Below are 18,717 nucleotides of genomic sequence, written 5' to 3'. Positions count from 1 at the left end.
AAAGACTGCTGTGACATTTCAATGCTTTGTTCTAGGGCTAGGCTACAGTAAACAATCTTTGAGGTTATTACAGACAGTAGTTTACCTTTTCAGTTCTGCAAATTACATACTGCAAAGAAATGTTCTACTAGGAGGGATGCAAACTGCAATATGTTCCTTCTTTTAATGATTTACTGCCATCTGCAGGCCATGTTTAGAGATTTTTACCTTCGTATGCATTTTGCCAATACATTTGACCTTCATAATTCGTAGTGTTCAGGGTGAAATAGGAAAATGACAAGCAGCTTAATCAATTCAAACTCCTACAACTGCACACAGTAAAACTCTTCGGCACACAGCCAGGAAGTGGGACCTAATGATAACTATTTTTATTTTTGAAGAAGAAAAAAGTCTGAAATTTTAGCAGGATCCAATTTTAAGGCCCCGTTCACATCTGAGCAGTTTGTAGTTTATAGCTTCAAAACGTTGAAGAGAAAAAAAATCAGTTATTCTCTTTGGAGTTGGTTCACATCTCTATAGGCCTGAAGCCAAATGCCTGGAGCTTCTTTTATAGCTGAATTTGACCACATTGGTGCATTTTGGGCGCAGTTTTCCTCATAGAAGCACAGTTTGCACATTTGTAAGTGTTTTTGTGCACATTTTTGAGCATTTTTCTGTTTCTGCTCAAATGCAATAATTAAAAAAAAGTAAAACAATAAAGAAATAAAATAAATACATACATAAATAAATAATAATAAATTATCCCTAACACTACCATCTAACCCAAGTCCTAAAACCTAACCCTAACAAAAAAAGTGGATACATAACAATAAGTAAATAGATACATAAATTAATAATAATATAGCCCTAACCAATAAATAAATGATAATAATTAGTAAGTAAATAAAATAATAATAAAATAAACCACTATACCTAACCCCCTTAAAAAAACAACTAAATAATAATAATAACTAGACAATCTACAATTTCTGGGGAAATTGTGTAAAGTGTTCTTGCCGCAACCTTTACCAAATGATTGATGAAATGTAAGCAGTGCACATTGCAAGCCTGATAGTGAGAAATGCATTTCAGCTTGTATTTTGAAGCTCACAGTCCAGCCTCGTGAGTCATCTGCCTCTTGAGTGACCTTTGGTTGCTGCACCTGGAGAGGGCGGAGTAGGCTCACTGTGCTGAGACAGCTGGGTTGCTATGACAACTCACTCTGAGAGGAATGTCAGCATGTGTGTTCTAAACAGGCTTTTTAAACTTGCCAAGTTCAATTGCGTGCTAAAATTAGTATTAATTAAATATTAAAGAAAAGAAACATAGTGTCTTATCCGGGATATCAATTATTATTTTTTTTTTTTATTTTAATTTTATTTTTATTTTAATTTTATGTTAATTTTAATTTTATTTTTATTTTAATTTTATTTTATTTTTAATTTTATTTTTATTTTTAATTTTATTTTTATTTTAATTTTATGTTTATTTTATTTTGATTTTAATTTTTTTTTAATTTTAATTTTATTTTTATTTTAATTTTTATTTTTATTTTATTTTTAATTTTATTTTAATTTTAATTTTATTTTTTTTTTATTTTAATTAAATTTTTATTTTATTTTTTTTTTTTATCCAGACTGAATAATAATACCATCTCATTTATACAGAAGGAACTGTCATTCCCACTGCAAATATTTTTTATTTTTTATTTATATTTTTCATTCATAGTTTTTGTTTTTTCACATTGATAAATTAATTTATTTTATATATTTACACAAATCATATATTTAAGTATAATTAATTGATGTAATTATTTGATTATCGGTGGTACACTTATGAATTCATTATATCACATAAGGTAGAATATATTGGAGCGCGGTACACTACTGGCATTCGTGAACATTTTTAGTGACAGCAGGGTTAGCTGAACGTTTTGATATAAGATATGTGTAGGTGGGCTTGAAAATGGCAGAGTGATGGCAGTTTACAAATCATGTTCTGATTTTTCTGATTTTTCCTTTGCACACTCTAGCTGTGCTGTGCTGCTCAATGCATTCCTATGGGATAATTTCGCTGCAAAAACCGCGATATTTCTTGAACGATTCGGCGAAACGTTCTACAAAGTAATAGCAATCCGATCGGGATCAATGCGCACGTTTTGATATATTACTTGTCTTTGTAGTGTAAAAACTGTGGGAGGAGTTAGCGTGGCAAATATGGCTATAATAAGAATAAGAATTAGATTTCAAATATGGCAGAGAAGAGCGGTTAAAAACAAACTGCTTCAAATTGCTTACTTCACTGGCGTCTTCACAATTTCTGTGGAAATTGTGTGGTGTTCTGGCCTCCACACAACTGGAGTGGGCAGGTTAGCTTTTGTCTCTCTGCTTCCTGCTCACACAGCTGGGTTCCTATGGCAACTCCCTCCACACCAAGGGCAGAGTCATGGTTATAAACAAACTGCTCCAAGTTGCTGACATCACTGGCGATTGCCATCTTCAAACAGTTGTAGTTTTAAAAGTATAAATGCTACCGTGAAAAGGCTTATATTGTGACAATCACAAGAAACAGACCTAAATTTTGATATATAGTATGTCTCTGCAATATTAAAAATGAAGGCACAGTCGCAGTTTAAAAACATCCCTTAAAATTTCTTGTGTCTAAAGTGGAGTTTCAATGAAAGTCAATGGGAGGAGTGAGGTGCAAACAAATGGTCATATTCTGAAAACTATCAGGAGTATGTCCTAGCCGTGAACATTTTTAGTGACAGCAGGGTTAGCTGAACGTTTTGATATAAGATATGTGTAGGTGGGCTTGAAAATGACATAGTTATGGCAGTTTACAAATCATGTTCTGATTTTTCCTTTCACACTGCAGCTTTCTCACTCTAATGTGACTCAGCTGCCCCCTGAGTGACCTTTGCTTGCACCTGTTACCTCAGTCAGTCACAGGTGTGTGAGGAGCTGTGCTCTAAACAGGCTGTTTAAACTTGCCAAATTCACTGGCGATTGCCATCTTCAAACGCTTGTAGTTTTAAAAGTATAAATGCTACCGTGAAAAGGTTTATATTGTGACAATCACAAGAAAAAGACCTACAGTTTGATGTATAGTATGTCTCTGAAAGATAACAAATGAAGGCACAGTCGCAGTTTAAAAACGTCCCTTAAAATGTCTGGTGTCTAGAGTGGAGTTTCAATGAAAGTCAATGGGAGGGGTGATGTGCAAACAAATGGTCATATTCTGAAAACTATCAGGAGTATGTCCTAGCCGTGAACATTTTTAGTGACAGCAGGGTTAGCTGAACGTTTTGATATAAGATATGTGTAGGTGGGCTTGAAAATGGCAGAGTGATGGCAGTTTACAAATCATGTTCTGATTTTTCCTTTGCACACTCTAGCTGTGCACTGCTGCCACTCTACATGCACCATTCATTCCTATGGGAAAATTTCGCCACAAAAACCGCGATATTTCTTGAACGATTCGGCGAAACGTTCCACAAAGTAATAGCAATCCGATCGGGAACAATCCGCACGTTTTGATATATTACTTGTCTTTGTAGTGTAAAAACTGTGGGAGGAGTTAGCGTGGCAAATTTGGCTATAATAATAAGAATAAGAACTAGACAATCTACAATTTCTGGGGAAATTGTGTAAAGTGTTCTTGCCGCAACCTTTACCAAATGATTGATGAAATGTAAGCAGTGCACATTGCAAGCCTGATAGTGAGAAATGCATTTCAGCTTGTATTTTGAAGCTCACAGTCCAGCCTCGTGAGTCATCTGCCTCTTGAGTGACCTTTGGTTGCTGCACCTGGAGAGGGCGGAGTAGGCTCACTGTGCTGAGACAGCTGGGTTGCTATGACAACTCACTCTGAGAGGAATGTCAGCATGCCTGTTCTAAACAGGCTTTTTAAACTTGCCAAGTTCAATTGCGTGCTAAAATTAGTATTAATTAAATATTAAAGAAAAGAAACATAGTGTCTTATCCGGGATATCAATTATTTATTTTTATTTTTATTTTTTTTTATTTTAATTTTAATTTTAATTTTTATTTTATTTTATTTTTAATTTTATTTTTATTTTAATTTAATTTTAATTTTATGTTAATTTTAATTTTATGTTAATTTTAATTTTATTTTTATTTTAATTTTATTTTTATTTTAATTTTATGTTAATTTTAATTTTTTTTTTATTTTTATTTTAATTTTATTTTTATTTTAATTTTATGTTAATTTTAATTTTATGTTAATTTTAATTTTATTTTTATTTTATTTTAATTTAATTTTAATTTTTTTATTTTAATATTTATTTTATTTTTAATTTTTATTTTGTTTTAATTTTAATTTTTAATTTTATTTTTATTTTAATTTTATTTTATTTTTATTTTTATCCAGACTGAATAATAATACCATCTCATTTATACAGAAGGAACTGTCATTCCCACTGCAAATATTTTTTATTTATTTTAATTTTAATTTTAATTTAATTTTTATTTTATTTTTCATTTAATTTTTATTTTAATTTTAATTTTTAATTTTATTTTTATTTTAATTTTATTTTATTTTATTTTATTTTTTTATTATAATTTTAATTTTATTTTAATTTTATCCAGACTGAATAATAACACCATCTCATTTATACAGAAGGAACTGTCATTCGCCCTGCAAATACTTTTTATTTTTTATTTATATTTTTCATTCATAGTTTTTGTTTTTTCACATTGATAAATTAATTTATTTTATGTATTTACACAAATCATATATTTAAGTATAATTAATTGATGTAATTATTTGATTATCGGTGGTACACTTATGAATTCATTATATCACATAAGGTAGAATATATTGGAGCGCAGTACACTACTGGCATTCGTGAACATTTTTAGTGACAGCAGGGTTAGCTGAACGTTTTGATATAAGATATGTGTAGGTGGGCTTGAAAATGACATAGTGATGGCAGTTTACAAATCATGTTCTGATTTTTCCTTTCACACTGCAGCTTTCTCACTCTAATGTGACTCAGCTGCCCCCTGAGTGACCTTTGCTTGCACCTGTTACCTCAGTCAGTCACAGGTGTGTGAGGAGCTCTGCTCTAAACAGGCTATTTAAACTTGCCAAGTTCACTGGCGATTGCCATTTTCAAACGCTTGTAGTTTTAAAAGTATAAATGCTACAGTGAAAAGGTTTATACTGTGACAATCACAAGAAACAGACCTAAATTTTGATGTATAGTATGTCTCTGAAAGATAAAAAATGAAGGCACAGTCGCAGTTTAAAAACGTCCCTTAAAATTTCTTGTGTCTAAAGTGGAGTTTCAATGAAAGTCAATGGGAGGGGTGAGGTCCAAACAAATGGTCATATTGTGAAAACTATCAGGAGTATGTCCTAGCCGTGGACATTTTTAGTGACAGCAGGGTTAGCTGAACGTTTTGATATAAGATATGTGTAGGTGGGCTTGAAAATGGCAGAGTGATGGCAGTTTACAAATCATGTTCTGATTTTTCCTTTGCACACTCTAGCTGTGCTCTGCTGCCACTCTAGATGCACCATTCATTCCTATGGGAAAATTTCGCCGCAAAAACCGCGATATTTCTTGAACGATTCGGCGAAACGTTCCACAAAGTAATAGCAATCCGATCGAGAACAATCCGCACGTTTTGATATATTACTTGTCTTTGTAGTGTAAAAACTGTGGGAGGAGTTAGCGTGGCAAATTTGGCTATAATAATAAGAATAAGAATAAAAATAAGAACTAGACAATCTACAATTTCTGGGGAAATTGTGTAAAGTGTTCTTGCCGCAACCTTTACCAAATGATTGATGAAATGTAAGCAGTGCACATTGCAAGCCTGATAGTGAGAAATGCATTTCAGCTTGTATTTTGAAGCTCACAGTCCAGCCTCGTGAGTCATCTGCCTCTTGAGTGACCTTTGGTTGCTGCACCTGGAGAGGGCGGAGTAGGCTCACTGTGCTGAGACAGCTGGGTTGCTATGACAACTCACTCTGAGAGGAATGTCAGCATGTCTGTTCTAAACAGGCTTTTTAAACTTGCCAAGTTCAATTGCGTGCTAAAATCAGTATTAATTAAATATTAAAGAAAAGAAACATAGTGTCTTCTCCGGGATATCAATTATTTATTTTTATTTTAATTTTATTTTAATTTTATTTTTATTTTATTTTATTTTATTTTATTTTTAATTTTATTTTAATTTTATTTTAAATTTTATTTTAAATTTTATTTTAATTTTATTTTTATTTTATTTTTATTTTTATTTTTATTTTAATTTTATTTTAATTTAATTTTATTTTTAATTTTATTTTTATTTTTATTTTTATTTTATTTTTATTTTAATTTTATGTTAATTTTAATTTTATTTTTATTTTAATTTTAATTTTATTTTATTTTTAATTTTATTTTTTTTTTATTTTAATTTAATTTTTATTTTATTTTTATCCAGACTGAATAATAATACCATCTCATTTATACAGAAGGAACTGTCATTCCCACTGCAAATATTTTTTATTTTTTATTTATATTTTTCATTCATAGTTTTTGTTTTTTCACATTGATAAATTAATTTATTTTATATATTTACACAAATCATATATTTAAGTATAATTAATTGATGTAATTATTTGATTATCGGTGGTACACTTATGAATTCATTATATCACATAAGGTAGAATATATTGGAGCGCGGTACACTACTGGCATTCGTGAACATTTTTAGTGACAGCAGGGTTAGCTGAACATTTTGATATAAGATATGTGTAGGTGGGCTTGAAAATGACATAGTGATGGCAGTTTACAAATCATGTTCTGATTTTTCCTTTCACACTGCAGCTTTCTCACTCTAATGTGACTCAGCTGCCCCCTGAGTGACCTTTGGTTGCACCTGTTACCTCAGTCAGTCACAGGTGTGTGACAAGTTCTGCTCTAAACAGGCTGTTTAAACTTGCCAAGTTCACTGGCGATTGCCATTTTCAAACGCTTGTAGTTTTAAAAGTATAAATGCTACCGTGAAAAGGTTTATATTGTGACAATCACAAGAAAAAGACCTAAATTTTGATATATAGTATGTCTCTGCAATATTAAAAATGAAGGCACAGTCGCAGTTTAAAAACGTCCCTTAAAATGTCAGGTATCTAGAGTGGAGTTTCAATGAAAGTCAATAGGAGGGGTGAGGTGCAAACACATGGTCATATTCTGAAAACTATCAGGAGTATGTCCTAGCCGTGAACATTTTTAGTGACAGCAGGGTTAGCTGAACGTTTTGATATAAGATATGTGTAGGTGGGCTTGAAAATGACATAGTTATGGCAGTTTACAAATCATGTTCTGATTTTTCCTTCCACACTGCAGCTTTCTCACTCTAATGTGACTCAGCTGCCCCCTGAGTGACCTTTGGTTGCACCTGTTACCTCAGTCAGTCACAGGTGTGTGAGGAGCTGTGCTCTAAACAGGCTGTTTAAACTTGCCAAATTCACTGGCGATTGCCATCTTCAAACGCTTGTAGTTTTAAAAGTATAAATGCTACCGTGAAAAGGTTTATATTGTGACAATCACAAGAAAAAGACCTACAGTTTGATGTATAGTATGTCTCTGAAAGATAACAAATGAAGGCACAGTCGCAGTTTAAAAACGTCCCTTAAAATGTCTGGTGTCTAGAGTGGAGTTTCAATGAAAGTCAATGGGAGGGGTGATGTGCAAACAAATGGTCATATTCTGAAAACTATCAGGAGTATGTCCTAGCCGTGAACATTTTTAGTGACAGCAGGGTTAGCTGAACGTTTTGATATAAGATATGTGTAGGTGGGCTTGAAAATGGCAGAGTGATGGCAGTTTACAAATCATGTTCTGATTTTTCCTTTGCACACTCTAGCTGTGCTCTGCTGCCACTCTAGATGCACCATTCATTCCTATGGGAAAATTTCGCCACAAAAACCGCGATATTTCTTGAACGATTCGGCGAAACGTTCCACAAAGTAATAGCAATCCGATCGGGAACAATCCGCACGTTTTGATATATTACTTGTCTTTGTAGTGTAAAAACTGTGGGAGGAGTTAGCGTGGCAAATTTGGCTATAATAATAAGAATAAGAATAAAAATAAGAACTAGACAATCTACAATTTCTGGGGAAATTGTGTAAAGTGTTCTTGCCGCAACCTTTACCAAATGATTGATGAAAGGTAAGCAGTGCAAATTGCAAGCCTGATAGTGAGAAATGCATTTCAGCTTGTATTTTGAAGCTCACAGTCCAGCCTGGTGAGTCATCTGCCTCTTGAGTGACCTTTGGTTGCTGCACCTGGAGAGGGCGGAGTAGGCTCACTGTGCTGAGACAGCTGGGTTGCTATGACAACTCACTCTGAGAGGAATGTCAGCATGTGTGTTCTAAACAGGCTTTTTAAACTTGCCAAGTTCAATTGCGTGCTAAAATTAGTATTAATTAAATATTAAAGAAAAGAAACATAGTGTCTTATCCGGGATATCAATTATTTATTTTTATTTTTATTTTAATTTTTTTTTTATTTTAATTTTAATTTTTATTTTATTTTATTTTTAATTTTATTTTTATTTTTATTTTTATTTTTATTTTAATTTAATTTTAATTTTATTTTTATTTTATTTTAATTTTATTTTATTTTTAATTTTATTTTTAATTTTATTTTTAATTTTATTTTTAATTTTATTTTTATTTTAATTTTATTTTTATTTTATTTTTATTTTATGTTATTTTAATTTTATTTTTATTTTAATTTTATGTTAATTTTATTTTTATTTAATTTTTTTTTTTAATTTTAATTTTATTTTTATTTTTAATTTTATTTTAATTTGAATTTTATTTTTTTTTATTTTAATTTAATTTTTATTTTATTTTTATTTTTATCCAGACTGAATAATAATACCATCTCATTTATACAGAAGGAACTGTCATTCCCACTGCAAATATTTTTTATTTATTTTAATTTTAATTTTAATTTAATTTTTATTTTATTTTTCATTTTATTTTTATTTTAATTTTAATTTTTAATTTTATTTTTATTTTAATTTTATTTTATTTTTTTATTTTAATTTTAATTTTATTTTATTTTTATCCAGACTGAATAATAACACCATCTCATATATACAGAAGGAACTGTCATTCCCACTGCAAATATTTTTTATTTTTTATTTATATTTTTCATTCATAGTTTTTGTTTTTTCACATTGATAAAATAATTTATTTTATATATTTACACAAACCATATATTTAAGTATAATTAATTGATGTAATTATTTGATTATCGGTGGTACACTTATGAATTCATTATATCACATAAGGTAGAATATATTGGAGCGCGGTACACTACTGGCATTCGTGAACATTTTTAGTGACAGCAGGGATAGCTGAACGTTTTGATATAAGATATGTGTAGGTGGGCTTGAAAATGACATAGTTATGGCAGTTTACAAATCATGTTCTGATTTTTCCTTTCACACTGCAGCTTTCTCACTCTAATGTGACTCAGCTGCCCCCTGAGTGACCTTTGCTTGCACCTGTTACCTCAGTCAGTCACAGGTGTGTGAGAAGCTCTGCTGAAAACAGGCTGTTTAAACTTGCCAAGTTCACTGGCGATTGCCATTTTCAAACGCTTGTAGTTTTAAAAGTAAAAATGCTACCGTGAAAAGGTTTATATTGTGACAATCACAAGAAACAGACCTAAATTTTGATGTATAGTATGTCTCTGAAAGATAAAAAATGAAGGCACAGTCGCAGTTTAAAAACGTCCCTTAAAATTTCTTGTGTCTAAAGTGGAGTTTCAATGAAAGTCAATGGGAGGGGTGAGGTCCAAACAAATGGTCATATTGTGAAAACTATCAGGAGTATGTCCTAGCTGTGAACATTTTTAGTGACAGCAGGGTTAGCTGAACGTTTTGATATACGATATGTGTAGGTGGGCTTGAAAATGGCAGAGTGATGGCAGTTTACAAATCATGTTCTGATTTTTCTGATTTTTCCTTTACACACTCTAGCTGTGCTCTGCTTCTCAATGCATTCCTATGGGAAAATTTTGCCGCAAAAACCGCGATATTTCTTGAACGATTCGGCGAAACGTTCCACAAAGTAATAGCAATCCGATCGGGAACAATGCGCACGTTTTGATATATTACTTGTATTTGTAGTGTAAAAACTGTGGGAGGAGTTAGCGTGGCAAATATGGCTATAATAAGAATAAGAATAAAAATAAGAATAAGAATATATATGTGAGATAACAATAAGTGTTCCTTGCTATGCAAGAACACTTAATAAGAATATATTTGTGAGATAACAATAAGTGTTCCTTGCTATGCAAGAACACTTAACTAGACAATCTACAATTTCTGGGGAAATTGTGTAAAGTGTTCTTGCCGCAACCTTTACCAAATGATTGATGAAATGTAAGCAGTGCACATTGCAAGCCTGATAGTGAGAAATGCATTTCAGCTTGTATTTTGAAGCTCACAGTCCAGCCTGGTGAGTCATCTGCCTCTTGAGTGACCTTTGGTTGCTGCACCTGGAGAGGGCGGAGTAGGCTCACTGTGCTGAGACAGCTGGGTTGCTATGACAACTCACTCTGAGAGGAATGTCAGCATGTGTGTTCTAAACAGGCTTTTTAAACTTGCCAAGTTCAATTGCGTGCTAAAATTAGTATTAATTAAATATTAAAGAAAAGAAACATAGTGTCTTATCCGGGATATCAATTACTTATTTTTATTTTTATTTTAATTTTTTTTTTTTTAATTTTATTTTAATTTTAATTTTTATTATTTTATTTTATTTATAATTTTATTTTTATTTTTATTTTAATTTTATTTTTATTTTATTTTTATTTTAATTTTATTTTTATTTTAATTTTATGTTAATTTTAATTTTTTTTTTATTTTTATTTTAATTTTATTTTTATTTTAATTTTATGTTAATTTTAATTTTATGTTAATTTTAATTTTATGTTAATTTTAATTTTATTTTTATTTTAATTTAATTTTTTTTTAATTTTATTTTTATTTAATTTTTTATTTTAATTTTAATTTTTTTATTTTAATTTTAATTTTATTTTATTTTTATCCAGACTGAATAATAACACCATCTCATTTATACAGAAGGAACTGTCATTCCCACTGCAAATATTTTTTATTTTTTATTTATATTTTGCATTCATAGTTTTTGTTTTTTCACATTGATAAATTAATTTATTTTATATATTTACACAAATCATATATTTAAGTATAATTAATTGATGTAATTATTTGATTATCGGTGGTACACTTATGAATTCATTATATCACATAAGGTAGAATATATTGGAGCGCGGTACACTACTGGCATTCATGAACATTTTTAGTGACAGCAGGGTTAGCTGAACGTTTTGATATAAGATATGTGTAGGTGGGCTTGAAAATGACATAGTGATGGCAGTTTACAAATCATGTTCTGATTTTTCCTTTCACACTGCAGCTTTCTCACTCTAATGTGACTCAGCTGCCCCCTGAGTGACCTTTGCTTGCACCTGTTACCTCAGTCAGTCACAGGTGTGTGATGAGCTCTGCTCTAAACAGTCTTTTTAAACTTGCCAAGTTCACTGGCGATTGCCATTTTCAAACGCTTGTAGTTTTAAAAGTATAAATGCTACCGTGAAAAGGTTTATACTGTGACAATCATAAGAAAAAGACCTAAATTTTGATGTATAGTATGTCTCTGAAAGATAAAATATGAAGGCACAGTCGCAGTTTAAAAACGTCCCTTAAAATGTCTGGTGTCTAGAGTGGAGTTTCAATGAAAGTCAATGGGAGGGGTGAGGTCCAAACAAATGGTCATATTCTGAAAACTATCAGGAGTATGTCCTAGCCGTGAACATTTTTAGTGACAGCAGGGTTAGCTGAACGTTTTGATATAAGATATGTGTAGGTGGGCTTGAAAATGGCAGAGTGATGGCAGTTTACAAATCATGTTCTGATTTTTCCTTTGCACACTCTAGCTGTGCTCTGCTGCCACTCTAGATGCACCATTCATTCCTATGGGAAAATTTCGCCACAAAAACCGCGATATTTCTTGAACGATTCGGCGAAACGTTCCACAAAGTAATAGCAATCCGATCGGGAACAATCCGCACGTTTTGATATATTACTTGTCTTTGTAGTGTAAAAACTGTGGGAGGAGTTAGCGTGGCAAATTTGGCTATAAGAATAAGAATAAGAACTAGACAATCTACAATTTCTGGGGAAATTGTGTAAAGTGTTCTTGCCGCAACCTTTACCAAATGATTGATGAAATGTAAGCAGTGCACATTGCAAGCCTGATAGTGAGAAATGCATTTCAGCTTGTATTTTGAAGCTCACAGTCCAGCCTGGTGAGTCATCTGCCTCTTGAGTGACCTTTGGTTGCTGCACCTGGAGAGGGCGGAGTAGGCTCACTGTGCTGAGACAGCTGGGTTGCTATGACAACTCACTCTGAGAGGAATGTCAGCATGTGTGTTCTAAACAGGCTTTTTAAACTTGCCAAGTTCAATTGCGTGCTAAAATTAGTATTAATTAAATATTAAAGAAAAGAAACATAGTGTCTTATCCGGGATATCAATTATTTATTTTTATTTTTATTTTTTTTTTATTTTAATTTTATTTTAATTGTAATTTTTATTATTTTATTTTATTTTTAATTTTATTTTTATTTTATTTTAATTTTATATTTATTTTTATTTTTATTTTAATTTTAATTTTATTTTAATTTTATTTTTATTTTAATTTTATGTTAATTTTAATTTTATGTTAATTTTAATTTTATTTTTATTTTAATTTTAATTTATTTTATTTTTAATTTTATTTTTATTTTTAATTTTATTTTTATTTTTATTTTAATTTTATGTTAATTTAATTTTATTTTAATTTTAATTTTAATTTTATTTTTATTTTAATTTTATGTTAATTTTATTTTGATTTTAATTTTATGTTAATTTTAATTTTATTTTAATTTTATTTTATTTTTAATTTTATTTTTATTTTAATTTTTAATTTTATTTTTATTTTAATTTTATTTTATTTTTATCCAGACTGAATAATAACACCATCTCATTTATACAGAAGGAACTGTCATTCCCACTGCAAATATTTTTTATTTTTTATTTATATTTTTCATTCATAGTTTTTGTTTTTTCACATTGATAAATTAATTTATTTTATATATTTACACAAATCATATATTTAAGTATAATTAATTGATGTAATTATTTGATTATCGGTGGTACACTTATGAATTCATTATATCACATAAGGTAGAATATATTGGAGCGCGGTACACTACTGGCATTCGTGAACATTTTTAGTGACAGCAGGGTTAGCTGAACGTTTTGATATAAGATATGTGTAGGTGGGCTTGAAAATGGCAGAGTGATGGCAGTTTACAAATCATGTTCTGATTTTTCTGATTTTTCCTTTGCACACTCTAGTTGTGCTGTGCTGCTCAATGCATTCCTATGGGAAAATTTCGCCGCAAAAACCGCGATATTTCTTGAACGATTCAGCGAAACGTTCTACAAAGTAATAGCAATCCGATCGGGATCAATGCGCACGTTTTGATATATTACTTGTCTTTGTAGTGTAAAAACTGTGGGAGGAGTTAGCGTGGCAAATATGGCTATAATAAGAATAAGAATTAGATTTCAAATATGGCAGAGAAGAGCGGTTAAAAACAAACTGCTTCAAATTGCTTATTTCACTGGCGTCTTCACAATTTCTGTGGAAATTGTGTGGTGTTCTGGCCTCCACACAACTGGAGTGGGCAGGTTAGCTTTGTCTCTCTGCTTCCTGCTCACACAGCTGGGTTCCTATGGCAACTCCCTCCACACCAAGGGCAGAGTCATGGTTATAAACAAACTGCTCCAAGTTGCTGACATCACTGGCGATTGCCATCTTCAAACGGTTGTAGTTTTAAAAGTATAAATGCTACCGTGAAAAGGCTTATATTGTGACAATCACAAGAAACAGACCTAAATTTTGATGTATAGTATGTCTCTGCAATATTAAAAATGAAGGCACAGTCGCAGTTTAAAAACGTCCCTTAAAATTTCTTGTGTCTAAAGTGGAGTTTCAATGAAAGTCAATGGGAGGAGTGAGGTGCAAACAAATGGTCATATTCTGAAAACTATCAGGAGTATGTCCTAGCCGTGAACATTTTTAGTGACAGCAGGGTTAGCTGAACGTTTTGATATAAGATATGTGTAGGTGGGCTTGAAAATGACATAGTTATGGCAGTTTACAAATCATGTTCTGATTTTTCCTTTCACACTGTAGATTTCTCACTCTAATGTGACTCAGCTGCCCCCTGAGTGACCTTTGCTTGCACCTGTTACCTCAGTCAGTCACAGGTGTGTGAGAAGCTCTGCTGAAAACAGGCTGTTTAAACTTGCCAAGTTCACTGGCGATTGCCATTTTCAAACACTTGTAGTTTTAAAAGTATACATGCTACCGTGAAAAGGTTTATATTGTGACAATCACAAGAAAAAGACCTAAATTTTGATATATAGTATGTCTCTGCAATATTAAAAATGAAGGCACAGTCGCAGTTTAAAAACGTCCCTTAAAATTTCTTGTGTCTAAAGTGGAGTTTCAATGAAAGTCAATGGGAGGGGTGAGGTCCAAACAAATGGTCATATTGTGAAAACTATCAGGAGTATGTCCTAGCCGTGAACATTTTTAGTGACAGCAGGGTTAGCTGAACGTTTTGATATAAGATATGTGTAGGTGGGCTTGAAAATGACATAGTGATGGCAGTTTACAAATCATGTTCTGATTTTTCCTTTGCACACTCTAGCTGTGCTCTGCTGCCACTCTAGATGCACCATTCATTCCTATGGGAAAATTTTGCCGCAAAAACCGCGATATTTCTTGAACGATTCGGCGAAACGTTCCACAAAGTAATAGCAATCCGATCGGGAACAATCCGCACGTTTTGATATATTACTTGTCTTTGTAGTGTAAAAACTGTGGGAGGAGTTAGCGTGGCAAATTTGGCTATAATAATAAGAATAAGAATAAAAATAAGAATAAGAATATATTTGTGAGATAACAATAAGTGTTCCTTGCTATGCAAGAACACTTAACTAGACAATCTACAATTTCTGGGGAAATTGTGTAAAGTGTTCTTGCCGCAACCTTTACCAAATGATTGATGAAATGTAAGCAGTGCACATTGCAAGCCTTATAGTGAGAAATGCATTTCAGCTTGTATTTTGAAGCTCACAGTCCAGCCTCGTGAGTCATCTGCCTCTTGAGTGACCTTTGGTTGCTGCACCTGGAGAGGGCGGAGTAGGCTAACTATGCTGAGACAGCTGGGTTGCTATGACAACTCACTCTGAGAGGAATGTCAGCATGCCTGTTCTAAACAGGCTTTTTAAACTTGCCAAGTTCAATTGCGTGCTAAAATTAGTATTAATTAAATATTAAAGAAAAGAAACATAGTGTCTTATCCGGGATATCAATTATTTATTTTTATTTTTATTTTAATTTTTTTTTTATTTTAATTTTAATTTTTATTTAATTTTATTTTTAATTTAATTTTTATTTTTATTTTAATTTTATGTTAATTTTAATTTTATTTTTATTTTTTTTTAATTTTATTTTTATGTTAATTTTATTTTTATTTTAATTTTTTTTTTTAATTTAATTTTATTTTTATTTTAATTTTTATTTTTATTTTATTTTTAATTTTATTTTTATTTTAATTTAATTTTATTTTAATTTTTATTTTTATCCAGACTGAATAATAATACCATCTCATTTATACAGAAGGAACTGTCATTCCCACTGCAAATATTTTTTATTTATTTTAATTTTAATTTTATTTTTATTTTTATTTTAATTTTATTTTATTTTTTTTTTTTAATTTTAATTTTATTTTATTTTTATCCAGACTGAATAATAACACCATCTCATTTATACAGAAGGAACTGTCATTCCCACTGCAAATATTTTTTATTTTTTATTTATATTTTTCATTCATAGTTTTTGTTTTTTCACATTGATAAATTAATTTATTTTATATATTTACACAAATCATATATTTAAGTATAATTAATTGATGTAATTATTTGATTATCGGTGGTACACTTATGAATTCATTATATCACATAAGGTAGAATATATTGGAGCGCGGTACACTACTGGTATTCGTGAACATTTTTAGTGACAGCAGGGTTAGCTGAACGTTTTGATATAAGATATGTGTAGGTGGGCTTGAAAATGGCAGAGTGATGGCAGTTTACAAATCATGTTCTGATTTTTCTGATTTTTCCTTTGCACACTCTAGCTGTGCTGTGCTGCTCAATGCGTTCCTATGGGAAAATTTCGCCGCAAAAACCGCGATATTTCTTGAACGATTTGGCGAAACGTTCCACAAAGTAATAGCAATCCGATCGGGAACAATCCGCACGTTTTGATATATTACTTGTCTTTGTAGTGTAAAAACTGTGGGAGGAGTTAGCGTGGCAAATATGGCTATAATAAGAATAAGAATTAGATTTCAAATATGGCAGAGAAGAGCGGTTAAAAACAAACTGCTTCAAATTGCTTACTTCACTGGCGTCTTCACAATTTCTGTGGAAATTGTGTGGTGTTCTGGCCTCCACACAACTGGAGTGGGCAGGTTAGCTTTTGTCTCTCTGCTTCCTGCTCACACAGCTGGGTTCCTATGGCAACTCCCTCCACACCAAGGGCAGAGTCATGGTTATAAACAAACTGCTCCAAGTTGCTGACATCACTGGCGATTGCCATCTTCAAACGGTTGTAGTTTTAAAAGTCTAAATGCTACCGTGAAAAGGCTTATATTGTGACAATCACAAGAAACAGACCTAAATTTTGATATATAGTATGTCTCTGCAATATTAAAAATGAAGGCACAGTCGCAGTTTAAAAACGTCCCTTAAAATTTCTTGTGTCTAAAGTGGAGTTTCAATGAAAGTCAATGGGAGGAGTGAGGTGCAAACAAATGGTCATATTCTGAAAACTATCAGGAGTATGTCCTAGCCGTGAACATTTTTAGTGACAGCAGGGTTAGCTGAACGTTTTGATATAAGATATGTGTAGGTGGGCTTGAAAATGACATAGTTATGGCAGTTTACAAATCATGTTCTGATTTTTCCTTTCACACTGCAGCTTTCTCACTCTAATGTGACTCAGCTGCCCTCTGAGTGACCTTTGCTTGCACCTGTTACCTCAGTCAGTCACAGGTGTGTGAGAAGCTCTGCTGAAAACAGGCTGTTTAAACTTGCCAAATTCACTGGCGATTGCCATCTTCAAACGCTTGTAGTTTTAAAAGTATACATGCTACCGTGAAAAGGTTTATATTGTGACAATCACAAGAAAAAGACCTACAGTTTGATGTATAGTATGTCTCTGAAAGATAACAAATGAAGGCACAGTCGCAGTTTAAAAACGTCCCTTAAAATGTCTGGTGTCTAGAGTGGAGTTTCAATGAAAGTCAATGGGAGGGATGAGGTCCAAACAAATGGTCATATTCTGAAAACTATCAGGAATATGGCTTAGCTGTGAACATTTTTAGTGACAGCAGGGTTAGCTGAACGTTTTGATATAAGATATGTGTAGGTGGGCTTGAAAATGGCAGAGTGATGGCAGTTTACAAATCATGTTCTGATTTTTCTGATTTTTCCTTTGCACACTCTAGCTGTGCTGTGCTGCTCAATGCATTCCTATGGGAAAATTTCGCCGCAAAAACCGCGATATTTCTTGAACGATTCGGCGAAACGTTCCACAAAGTAATAGCAATCCGATCGGGAACAATGCGCACGTTTTGATATATTACTTGTCTTTGTAGTGTAAAAACTGTGGGAGGAGTTAGCGTGGCAAATATGGCTATAATAAGAATAAGAATAAGAATATATATGTGAGATAACAATAAGTGTTCCTTGCTATGCAAGAACACTTAACTAGACAATCTACAATTTCTGGGGAAATTGTGTAAAGTGTTCTTGCCGCAACCTTTACCAAATGATTGATGAAATGTAAGCAGTGCACATTGCAAGCCTGATAGTGAGAAATGCATTTCAGCTTGTATTTTGAAGCTCACAGTCCAGCCTCGTGAGTCATCTGCCTCTTGAGTGACCTTTGGTTGCTGCACCTGGAGAGGGCGGAGTAGGCTCACTGTGCTGAGACAGCTGGGTTGCTATGACAACTCACTCTGAGAGGAATGTCAGCATGCCTGTTCTAAACAGGCTTTTTAAACTTGCCAAGTTCAATTGCGTGCTAAAATTAGTATTAATTAAATATTAAAGAAAAGAAACATAGTGTCTTATCCAGGATATCAATTATTTATTTTTATTTTAATTTTTTTTTTATTTTAATTTTAATTTTAATTTTTATTTTATTTTATTTTTAATTTAATTTTTATTTTAATTTAATTTTAATTTTATGTTAATTTTAATTTTATGTTAATTTTAATTTTATGTTAATTTTTATTTTATTTTTATTTTAATTTTATGTTAATTTTAATTTTTTTTTTATTTTTATTTTAATTTTATTTTTATTTTAATTTTATGTTAATTTAATTTTATGTTAATTTTAATTTTATTTTTATTTTATTTTAATTTAATTTTATTTTTAATTTTATTTTTATTTAATTTTTTATTTTATTTTAATTTTTTTATTTTAATTTTTATTTTTATTTTTAATTTTATTTTAATTTTAGTTTTATTTTTTTTTATTTTAATTTAAT

Source organism: Staurois parvus, unplaced genomic scaffold (assembly GCF_062004578.1).
Source record: "Staurois parvus isolate SC_StPar_1 unplaced genomic scaffold, SC_StPar_1.0 ptg000694l, whole genome shotgun sequence".
Lineage (NCBI taxonomy): Eukaryota > Metazoa > Chordata > Amphibia > Anura > Ranidae > Staurois > Staurois parvus.
This window is presented reverse-complemented; position numbering follows the sequence as displayed.